The 10,658-nt window shown below is 35.6% G+C and overlaps 1 pseudogene; it reads right to left on the reverse strand.

Moving 5' to 3' along the window:
• Positions 1–436: 436 nt before the first annotated feature.
• On the reverse strand, positions 437–10,426 carry LOC107079789 (long-chain fatty acid transport protein 6-like; annotated as a pseudogene).
• Positions 10,427–10,658: the final 232 nt, after the last annotated feature.

The following is a 10,658-nucleotide window of genomic DNA, read 5'->3' on the forward strand; positions in this document are numbered from 1 at the left end:
TTTGCTGTTTTACTGTATTTGGGATTTTTTGTCAGGTTCTGAATGCAGGTACAAAAATGGAAACTAAATGCAAAAAGGGAATTTCTGAGCTACAGTATATGAAACCACTTACAAAAAAAACATACAGTAGGAGTTTTTTTAGCACATTTCCAAATAAGCCACAGAACTAGGATTCACTTTATCATTCATTTATTGTTTTCAAATGGGAGCGACACTGTCATGGAAATTTTTAAAATATTAATTGATTGATTAATTGATGACTGTGTCATCACCATTATCCCCACACTCATTATGCTTGGCCCCTGCCACCCATATAAACAAAAAGCAATCATGCACTTAAGTTTGTGTAGATCATCACAAACTAAACTATCCTCCTGCATTAGAGTCAATGTGTGAAATTCCACAATTGTAACACACGTTGGTGGCATAATGTCTCTTATAACCGCAGCTTGCCAGAAATTATATCTTCATACATTTCTTTTGTCAGGGGTTTGTAGGTTTTGCTGGATCAGTCTAAAACATAAAGTGGGTCAGCAATGGCACTTGGATTGAAACCTTTTACCAGGTGTACTTTCTTGTACTTGAAAGTTTCAGTGATGTTCATAGTATCCTAAAAGCACAATATACAGTAATACATCATTAACAATTCTGAAAACCTTTTCTCTGCAAAAAGAAGGTTTGTGGCTGTCCTAATGACTAGTATCCTATTAATGAAGAAAAGCATAGAAAATTTTTAAATTGTGCTGTTAAAAGTTATTTCAAATAAGTCACTGGTAATATATTACTGTCAACATTTTTATGTTGTCATAAAGTGTCATATACAGTACCTGTATTCTCAAGAAGAATGGTCTTGGATAAGCTGGTAAATGATCTCCAAAAGCTTCATACAGTCTCTGTCCGTTAAATGCTTTCTGAGGCCTGAGAACCAGTGAAGCCATTCCTATCTTGCCTTCATATCCTGAGGATAACAAAGAAGCTCTGATACCACAACATTGTTCTAAAGATCCCTGATCCATATTCGAGAACTACCTGTACATGCAGACTTCAATTGACTACAATAGACAGCATTGGTACGTTAATCAATAAAAGTAGCCCGACCTTCAATTTTAATTAATTTAAGTAATAGATTATTAGCATATATTGCAGATTGGCAGAAAAAAAATGACTTAATTCCTAACAGAATTATTACCAGTTTACCAAAAATGCTGAAATCGTTTTCAGAATAAAAAATACCAAAGCTTCCGAGGTGAATAAATTGTGGGTGATTTGCTTAATTTGGTTATCAGTGGGTAAACATTTTATCTGCAGGGTCTGGATTTCCCACATTTTTATTGAAATGTCAAAAACAAATTATTTTAAAAATAAGCAAATGTTTTCCTCATCTCCTGCAAGATGAACTAGTAGTGTATATGGAGAAGAAAAATGTCTAAACTGAACAGTGGACTTTGACCATACTGCTCTTAATATTTTTCTGACTATGCAAATATTGTCAATTACATACTAGGCAATATGAATTTATTGCAGAGTGTAAAAGGAGCCATTATTTCTGCACAGGTTTGCCATAAAACACCTGTATTACAACATTTTCAGCCATTGAGCACTCTGAGAAGGATCATAGTGTTAATGTGTTACTGGAACAAGTAATAGGTTTATTCCATGCTGAAAAAAGAAGAAAGAAAACACAAAGTTTTGTCTGTGTGGCCTTCTTTGCTGAAACGTTGTTTTCTTTCTTCTCTTTTCAGCATGGAATAAACCTATTAAATTAAATTAAATTAAATTTTATAGTATTGACACCTTAATTCTTGCCGAATAATTAAAATTGAATATAGTCAAAACTGAAGAATAATGTAAGGACACTAAGTATTCAGTCTTGTAAGTATCGTTCCAATGAACTGCTGGACTATTGCTTACCTGATACAGGTACTCCATACACATTGACCTCTTCATTTCCTCGAGAATTTCATCCACTTCTGTTGTAGACACATTTTCCGCTTTCCACCTTTAGCCACAAATGAGATTCTAAGTACAGTAAACTCTTTCGAATATACTAAAGTACATTCAGATACTGTATTTTAATTTTGTAGGTCAGATTAAATTTATCCCACACTTCCTGCTGTAGATCTTGTAAACTTTTATCTCCTTGTTGCTTTTCTGCAGTATATCAAACTTTTCTTTTAATTTTTCTCATTTCATGTATCATGTATCTGTGTTCCTATCTATCAGAGAGCTATCAGCCAAGGATTGTGAGCATAAAAGCTCTCCTATAGTGATTTCAAGTCACTCACCACGGAGAGTGCCACATGTTGAGCCTCCAACTAATCGCAAAATAAAGTGATTTTGAAACAAATCTCTTGCAGAAAATGCCCAGCCATTTACATTGGCTAAACAGGAAGGAGACTGGGACGAAGGCTGTGAGGATCAAGGATCTCTCCAAACCCATAGTTTCTCATTTCATCTCTAACAGCCATGATCATACTGATCTCTCCGTCTGCGTCCACACAGAGGGGTTTTAGAACACTTACAGCAGAACAATATCCAAAATCAAAGCTATCCTTAAATTAGGATCACACTTTCCCCCTTCTCTCAAAGACAGACTCGTTTCCTTCTAATCCTCTCTATTCATTTACAGGTTTGGACTTCACACCTCTCTTTGCCTCTCTTGACTTCACACCACCTGAGTGTTGAGACTGCCTCCTCTCAACTCCCGGTTTTTGTTCTCCCATGCTTTATCTACTGCCGGTTTTCCCCTCTCCCTCACACCTGAAGAAGCTCCACAGCCAAAACATTGTGTCTCTTTTCCTTTCAGCACGGAATAAACCTTAACCTGTCCCTTTGCAGCCTATGCATGCTGACGCTGCTACCCTACTTGAACAAAATAAAGTACAGTATACTGCAATCTATACATTTTGTATAGCAAGAAAATAGCTTTTTCCACAGATTAATTTTAATTTAACTAGTTTCAGGACTGAGGTTTTTAAGAATTCTTAAATGCATAATAATTCCAATAAAGAAATGTTATTTTATGGTAGCGCTTTTTTTAAGTATCTTGGAAAACCTTTTACATTGCTTATAGGTAGTCATAGTTTACAACACTGAAAGAACCAGGGGATACCACAGTCATTACTATTGTCATTCCTGCTGCAACATACTGTACCTGAATGTGTCCCCAACCCTGTCACAAAAGTAAACAAAACCATCTTTATCCACCTTCATCAGGTCTCCTGAATTGTAGTAAACATCTCCTTCCTTTAGATCATTCCTCAGCAGTTTTTTCTGTGTTTGCTCCCAGCATAGCCACAAAATGGGTTTTGGTTTGTGACCTGAGACACCGGAAGGCCAACTTCTCCTAGATGTAGTACAATAACAGAAGTACAGTACTATTACTCTGCATAGCTTTACTTCTAATGTTCTAGATGGCTTTATAAGTCAAAAATCAGCATTTCTAAAGTAGAAATCACTCTGTCAGGATGTGTGTGCTTTGTCTTGATATCGTCTCATTTTTCTATTATTGTACGGTATATCTAACATGCTGTATGAATAGAATCAAGCTATCAGAGTACAGTGGGTATAGAAAGTCACTAGCCCATTTCCTAATTTGTATCTTTTGTTGTGTGAAACTCTGAAAATAAAAACAAATTAAATTAGGCCTGTTCCAATATAAACTAACCCAAATTAGCCAAGTGAAAAATAAAATTCTAAAACATTCTGAAAATTAATTATTATTACAACAATAAAATACCTTATTTGGATAAGTGATCACCCCCCTTACAATTGCATTTTTAAACTTGGTTAGGATTATTAGAAAACACACAGGATGTTTGATGGCATGGTTGTGTTGTAGGACAGAAATGAAATTTAGGAAAAGTGATATTTTAATGTTATCTTCACATTTTGTTTCTTGCAAATACTGTATGGCTCTATACACTGCATTGCCCTAAATCGGAATGTTGACTAAATTGCCCTAAAAGCAAAAGTTTAATAGAAAGGACTTAAGCTTTTCAAACTTTTGCATTTTGCATTGAATACACTGGAATTTTAACAGATAGAGCTAAAATGTATTGGGTATTCCTGACTCTTAACCTACAGTATTTAACCCAGAAACTAGCTCGCATTCCTCCATCTAGGTGTGCAAAATTGATAGAGATGTATCCAAACAGTCTAAAGGCTGTAATTCAAGCAAATGGTATTTCTACCGAATATTAACACAGGGGGTTGTTCTTTTATTCAAGCCAATTATTCTAATTTTTTTTCAGGAATTTTCTTGGATGTTGAAAGGTACAATTAGAAAGAAAGTCTGATTTTGTCTTCTTTTTTGGGCTTTAGGGCAACAAAAGATTAAGATTTTGAAAGGGGCTGGTGACCACTGTATCTACAGTAAGTCCTGTAAATGCTGCTGCTCACTGGTTTACTTAACATTTAAAGATAGGTAACTTGTTTCACTTATTTTTAGTAAGACACTTTTCAGTAAACAAGAGTTCTGTAACAGGTTCAGTATAAAAAATCTACAGCATATATTCAACTAACTGTACAGGTACTCTGATACGTACTGATAGGTACTGCATTCTACTTTTGACCAGAGTACAGTAAATGTTATTGTGTATATTTTATTTGTGGGTAACTATCACATATCAAATTTTTATTTATAAATAAAATAAAGTGCCTACCCTTTTTGGCTTTAACACAACGACCAATCTCATCTCTAACCACTTCTTCTTTCAGCACATCATATTTTAAAAACTCAAATGGAAACATCAGCTGAAAAATGTAAAAATAACTCTCAATTACATCTAACAAAAATGCCCTGTTTAGATGTGTCTATTGGCATGATTCACTACCCTCCACTAACATTTTTCAAGAGAAATAAATATCTACTAGTGAAAAATAATCCATCACTCATACTGTATTGGTGAAAGCTGTATTGTTTAGTAAGTTTTCAGCTGAGACATTGTTAATGCATCAATTGTATTTATAGTCAACACAGATTAAATCGAAATATATAAGGATTTTTACATAAATTAAGTTTAAAATAAAATTAAGAATTGAAGACAAAAATGGAACAAAAAAACCAACAGAACCATTTACCTTATTCAAGAATCCTGCTCGTCCAATAGCTCCAATTTTACCAGTGTAGTTGATAAAACGAACATTGGATTCAGTTGATCCATATGACTCTGTTATCCCATAAACTCCAAAACGTTCAGCAAACTCCTTCCACACATCATGTCTCAAACCTTCACCAGTAGGTGTTTGATTAAATTTTTCAACAATCCTACAGTGGCAAAACTTCAAAATATGTTACATTTAGAGGGAAATAATAATAAAAACATACTGTAACAGTATGGAATGTTACAGAATTGTCCTTATCTTAAAAAAATCATAGGAGTAGGTTTAAAATAGAAGAGAAAAAACACTTGAAATATAAAAACATCTGAAAGATTGCCAAGCAGAGGAAGTCATTAGGGCCTTGTGGCCTGTTTGGGTTCTGGTAGTTAAGACTGTATATCTGAAGATCCCTACTTTCACTACATGCTCCTAAAACATTTAGTGTAATAACATGCCTATTGCATTTTTTAAATCCAGAAGTTCCCACTTGTGTCCGTTGGTGTGAGTTTTGGTGGTGATTATGAAGGAATCTAGTAAACTGTGTGGCAATGTCTTTGAGGTTTTTGGAATGATCAAACCATATAAGTTTACTTTGTTCACGGCTAAAATATTCAGGTTTTTTATCCTCTCGGTGCAAATATATTTGGGTGTTCTTCTGTGGACTGATTCAAAAGCAGCAAAATCTTTTTTATAATGCAGTGTACAGAATTTCTCCTTAACATCTCCATCCCTTGTTAAGCTCTAACTATATTCCCTAATAATTCTGTTTACTTTTTATTGTTTCCCTATATTGTCAAGAAGATTTAACTAATGTGTCCAAATAAACTCTAAACTATTTTACCAGCTCCTTTGGTGTATACTGTACCACCTTATATTTATAAACTTACTTGTATGTTTCCGCTATCTGTAATGTAATGTAATACTCTGCAGTCTTCTACATTATACTAAATGTCTTCTACCAAATGTTTGCCCAATCGTAAATGTTGTCTAAATCTTTTTCATTTTTGTTACAGAGTGACAGAATTAAGAGTAGCACAATGACTATAGTTGTGCACATACAGTACAGCAATAGCCATGCTCTTTTGGGGTATGGTATGATTTGTGTTCTTTTCTTTTGTGCTTGCTTCTCTCTGTTAGGTCTTACTGTTGTTAAAACATAATTGGTGCAGCAGACTACTGTACAGGTAGTACAGTAGTCATTACAGATTGAGTAACACACTGTTTCCCTAGACACCTATCAATTGCCATGGAGTCAGTGGGAGTCATAGGCTGTATTGATATGTTGCGCTGAATGAGGACCAGACCTACTGTAAAAGTCCGGAAACACAAAAGAGACAGGAAGGAGGGACAGTGCACTATAAGTTATAACACTGAGCAGTTTGCATCCAATTTATAGGCTATTTGTTGCTTGTTGGTTTCTATGTTCATTTAGACATTATTTTAATGTTAATTTGCTTTTTTGTGTGTCTCTTATGGATATTTTCTTTTGGTAGTTAACAGAATGCTTAGGCTACACTAAGAAGTATAGAATTCTAAACCAGGAAAAATATGCATTAACATTACAATGTACTAGTAAGACCTCACTTTAGGGTTCAGTTTTGGTCACTAACAAAAATGATATTATAGCCTTAGAAACAGTTGGAAGAAATATTTTTATCACATATAGACAGGTTAAGGATGCTAATTTACTTCAATCTAAAAGGAAGGAGACTGAAAATAGATTTGATTCAAGTAAATAAAATCTTAAGGAATAATAATAAATAGGTTTAACCTAGGGGATCACACACAGCAGCTAAACAGAAACATGGGGTCATAACTGGAAACCAAAAGGGAATTAATTTTGGATGGTAAATAGAAATTCTTCTTTACATGAAGAAGCGTGGGTATCTGCAACAGACACACATTCTCAATGACTGAATGAACTTTTAGTTTTACTTTCCTAATAAACTACTAAAAAAGTACTTACTTTAGGAGCACTGCACAGGTAACGACAGATTTCGCCTACGTAGATTAACATTAACACGTCATATTTTCTGCAGTCACTCCAGAATTGGCTTACAGAGAATTTCTTCTTCAGAACACGTTGCTCCTAAAGTTTCAATTTCAGTAACATTAAAGGTGAGATATTCAATAATCAGCTGCTTAAATTTCACAATAATAATCAAATAATCATTATCAAAGACTTAGCAACCCACAATTAATTGCATAAACCGTTTACAGTAAATACTGTACTGTATGTTTTGTATTACGTTTTTCATATACTGTATACTGTAGATTGTATATATAGTGTCTTGGGAAACATCATTGTCGGTGTTTACTTTCAATTAAGCCTGTACATATTAAATATGCTTCAAAACGACAGATTTACTGCAGCTGCAATACTGTTGATCTGACGCTAATGTTATATGAGATAAACATACACTATGCTGGGTTTTTAATTAGATTTATAATGATTTTTCTTTAAAGGATGTTGTTTGTCATATACAGTACTGAATGCTTTACACCGGAACATCTCAAGTAGGCCAGTTAATGTTTTATCAATAATTTGTACTTTGCAGTGTCAGAGCTTTTGGGAAGGTCAGGCTTCACATATACACCTCTAAAATATGGTATAGTATTTCATAGAAACCAATTTAAAGAAACTACAACTCTGGGTTTGAGACAACACCCAGTATCAACAAACGGTGTGTCTGAATAATATTAAATATGTTTAAGTTTACGGAATTGTTGTCAACAGCACAAATTGCATTAAAAAGATAGTTACGTTGTTTTTGTTTTTCATCCATTTCACTCATATAATGTATCTAGTCTAGAGTATTAAGATATGGAGTATGAGATGAAAACTTAGTATACATATCCATCCAAACACACCCTGCAACACCTATCACACATGCTGCCATATGGAACAGTGGAAGGGGAATGTAGACAACTTCATTTTTAGTTGCACCAGCTAAATAGAAAATATTTTACTGTGAGTTATAATTGCTGCCTTTAGTAAACCTGCAAATAAGCACATTGTCTGGAATATTATTGCTGTTACTGTATGTGCGCCTTGTACATTTTATATTTAATTGACTAGATGACTGGTACAAGACTGTATAGATAATGAAAGAGATTAACTAATCCAAAGTTTAAGATTTAGTATTTATTTTGTTTTCTACATTTCATTTGAACTAAGAGAATAACACATAGAAAAGATCCATGATTACATAGTTTCAAATATGAGTAAGATTTAAAGCTTGGTGTTTCAGAAACCAAATTGCAGAAATCAGTGGCGCATTTTCCTTCATTAATTACTTACTGTGTGAATAATATGATAAATGATCCATATTTTAAGAATAGTCTTTGTACTTGATTTTATTTTCAAATACAATACATCTGCCATATGTGTTTTTTTTACTGAAATCGAGTACATTCCCAAACCTACCTGTAGTTCCTGATGTGAATAGGCGCAAGGCTGGTTTCAACAGACTTGAGGCTTTAAAGAGGTGAGTTGGAAGAGAGCCATCTGAAGCACTTTCTATTTTATCAGGCAAAGAATTAACATTTGGAAGATTACTTGGCTTCTCCCAAGTCCACACACCAATTGTCACGATATTAGCTCCCCCTCCTTAAGGGTGCCCCAGCCCTATCACTCAAGACTTGATTCCATGCACCTGCTCCCTTTTCCCTGCCCACCTTAAAAGCCAGGCGCTGACGCTCTTCCGGGCTCTGCATCTGATTTCCATATCGTGCGAGTCCGGGACCAGGAAGCGCCTGGTCCCGTTAAGGTTTTAACCTCCATTCCCGTTCCTGTTCCCCGTCCGCCGGTTCCGACCCGGCCTTCGTGGTTTTAATTCCGAGTTTTGATGGATCTCCTGGTTTTGGACTTACCTTCGTGTTTTGGATACTCTATGGATTATTCTTTGGGATTGTTCGCCTCGGCCACACCTCCCCCGTGCACCAGCGCACCTTGGACACGCCCCCCTGTCTTCAGCCCCGTTTTCCTGCATGACGTTTCCCCAGTGTTCCCCCACTTCGTTGGATTGTGTCGTCCGCATAGGGTCCGGAAAGAACTGTTCGTTACACCAATAGCATTTTCATGTAAGAATGGGAGAATCTCTTTAACAGATGCAGACATGTCTGGTGAAATAAAGAAATGTGTGATCGGATTAGAAACATTTGTGTTCACTATGTACTGTTAGGAATTATCCTCATGGATGTACTTTTAAGAGAATTCATGACACATTACAAAAATTAAGAAACTTCTTTTGAAGAAACAGTTAACAATAATCATATAAATATTTTCTCCATTCACAGTTCTGAAATTGCGTACTTTAAGAGAATGTGATGGAGGTTCTGGCTTGAACCACATTTCTTAGAGGGCAATGGGAAATGACCTGTCGTCCTCTGACACCTGACTAATTGGAGGAAGACAATTGGTTGGGTGACAGAAAGCAGGAAGCAGAGGCTATCAGTGAGCTGTTGAACTCTGTTAGCTAGGAATTTAACAGAGCCTCTGCTACACACTGTACCAGAGGGAAAAGTGAGTGAGTAAGTAACAATCTGACTAATTTCTCAGAAAACAAAATAAGGCTGCTTTTTTTTTTGTTCGTTGCGAGGAAAATTCAGAGGGCATTTTAACAGAGGAATAATAATATAATGTTATAACAGGACTATGCTATGAGTTACACAAGAAAAAGCTTAAATAAATCAGTAGATAAAGGCATTCTATGGCATATAATAATAATAATAATAATAATAATAATTGCTTACACTTATATAGTGCTTTTCTGGACACTCCACTCAAAGCAGTTTACAGGTAATGGGGACTCCCCTCCACCACCACCAATGTGCAGCATCCACCTGGATGATGCGACGGCAGCCATAGTGCGCCAGAACGCTCACCACACATCAGTTATTAGTGGGGAGGAGAGTAGAGTAATGTAGCCAATTCATAGAGATATGTGAATTATACATTAATATGTACATTTTTCAGGCACTTCATTTCGATACTTTAAATATCTGAATGGTTTTCAGTACCTGCCCTTGCTACAAGAGCTTTTGCATTGCAGGTCATGAGACAGTGTTCCAAGGATTTGGCTTTGATATTCACAGTGAGCATTGCAACAGTGAAGCCCATCTTACTAATCCCGAACCAAGTGGAGATGTACTCAGGCTCATTGTTCATCAACAAAGCCTCAACATCACCTTTCGCCAAGTGCTCTTCTTTAAGAAATACATGAGCCACTATGTTGCTTCTTTTATCTACATCCTGGTAAGTATACACATCTCCCTCATATATGACAAATGGTTTATCTGTTTTTTCAAGGGCATGCTCCATAAAGATATTAAGCAAAGAAACAGTACCTGTTGTGAAGATATTCCATCCTTTGTTCAATACACATTGATCTTATACAGAATTTTACATCATCCCAGAAGTATGGACAAATCCATCTCACTGCAGTGTACAGGGCTCCTAATACTGCCGCTGCTGTCCAGAGCAATTTTATTAAAGACAGAAGGATACCTGGACGTTCTGTTGCAAAGGCTCGCTCTCCTAGCTTGTCTGAGAT

This window comes from Lepisosteus oculatus, chromosome 3 (assembly GCF_040954835.1).
Source record: "Lepisosteus oculatus isolate fLepOcu1 chromosome 3, fLepOcu1.hap2, whole genome shotgun sequence".
In the NCBI taxonomy this organism is placed as follows: Eukaryota; Metazoa; Chordata; class Actinopteri; order Semionotiformes; family Lepisosteidae; genus Lepisosteus; species Lepisosteus oculatus.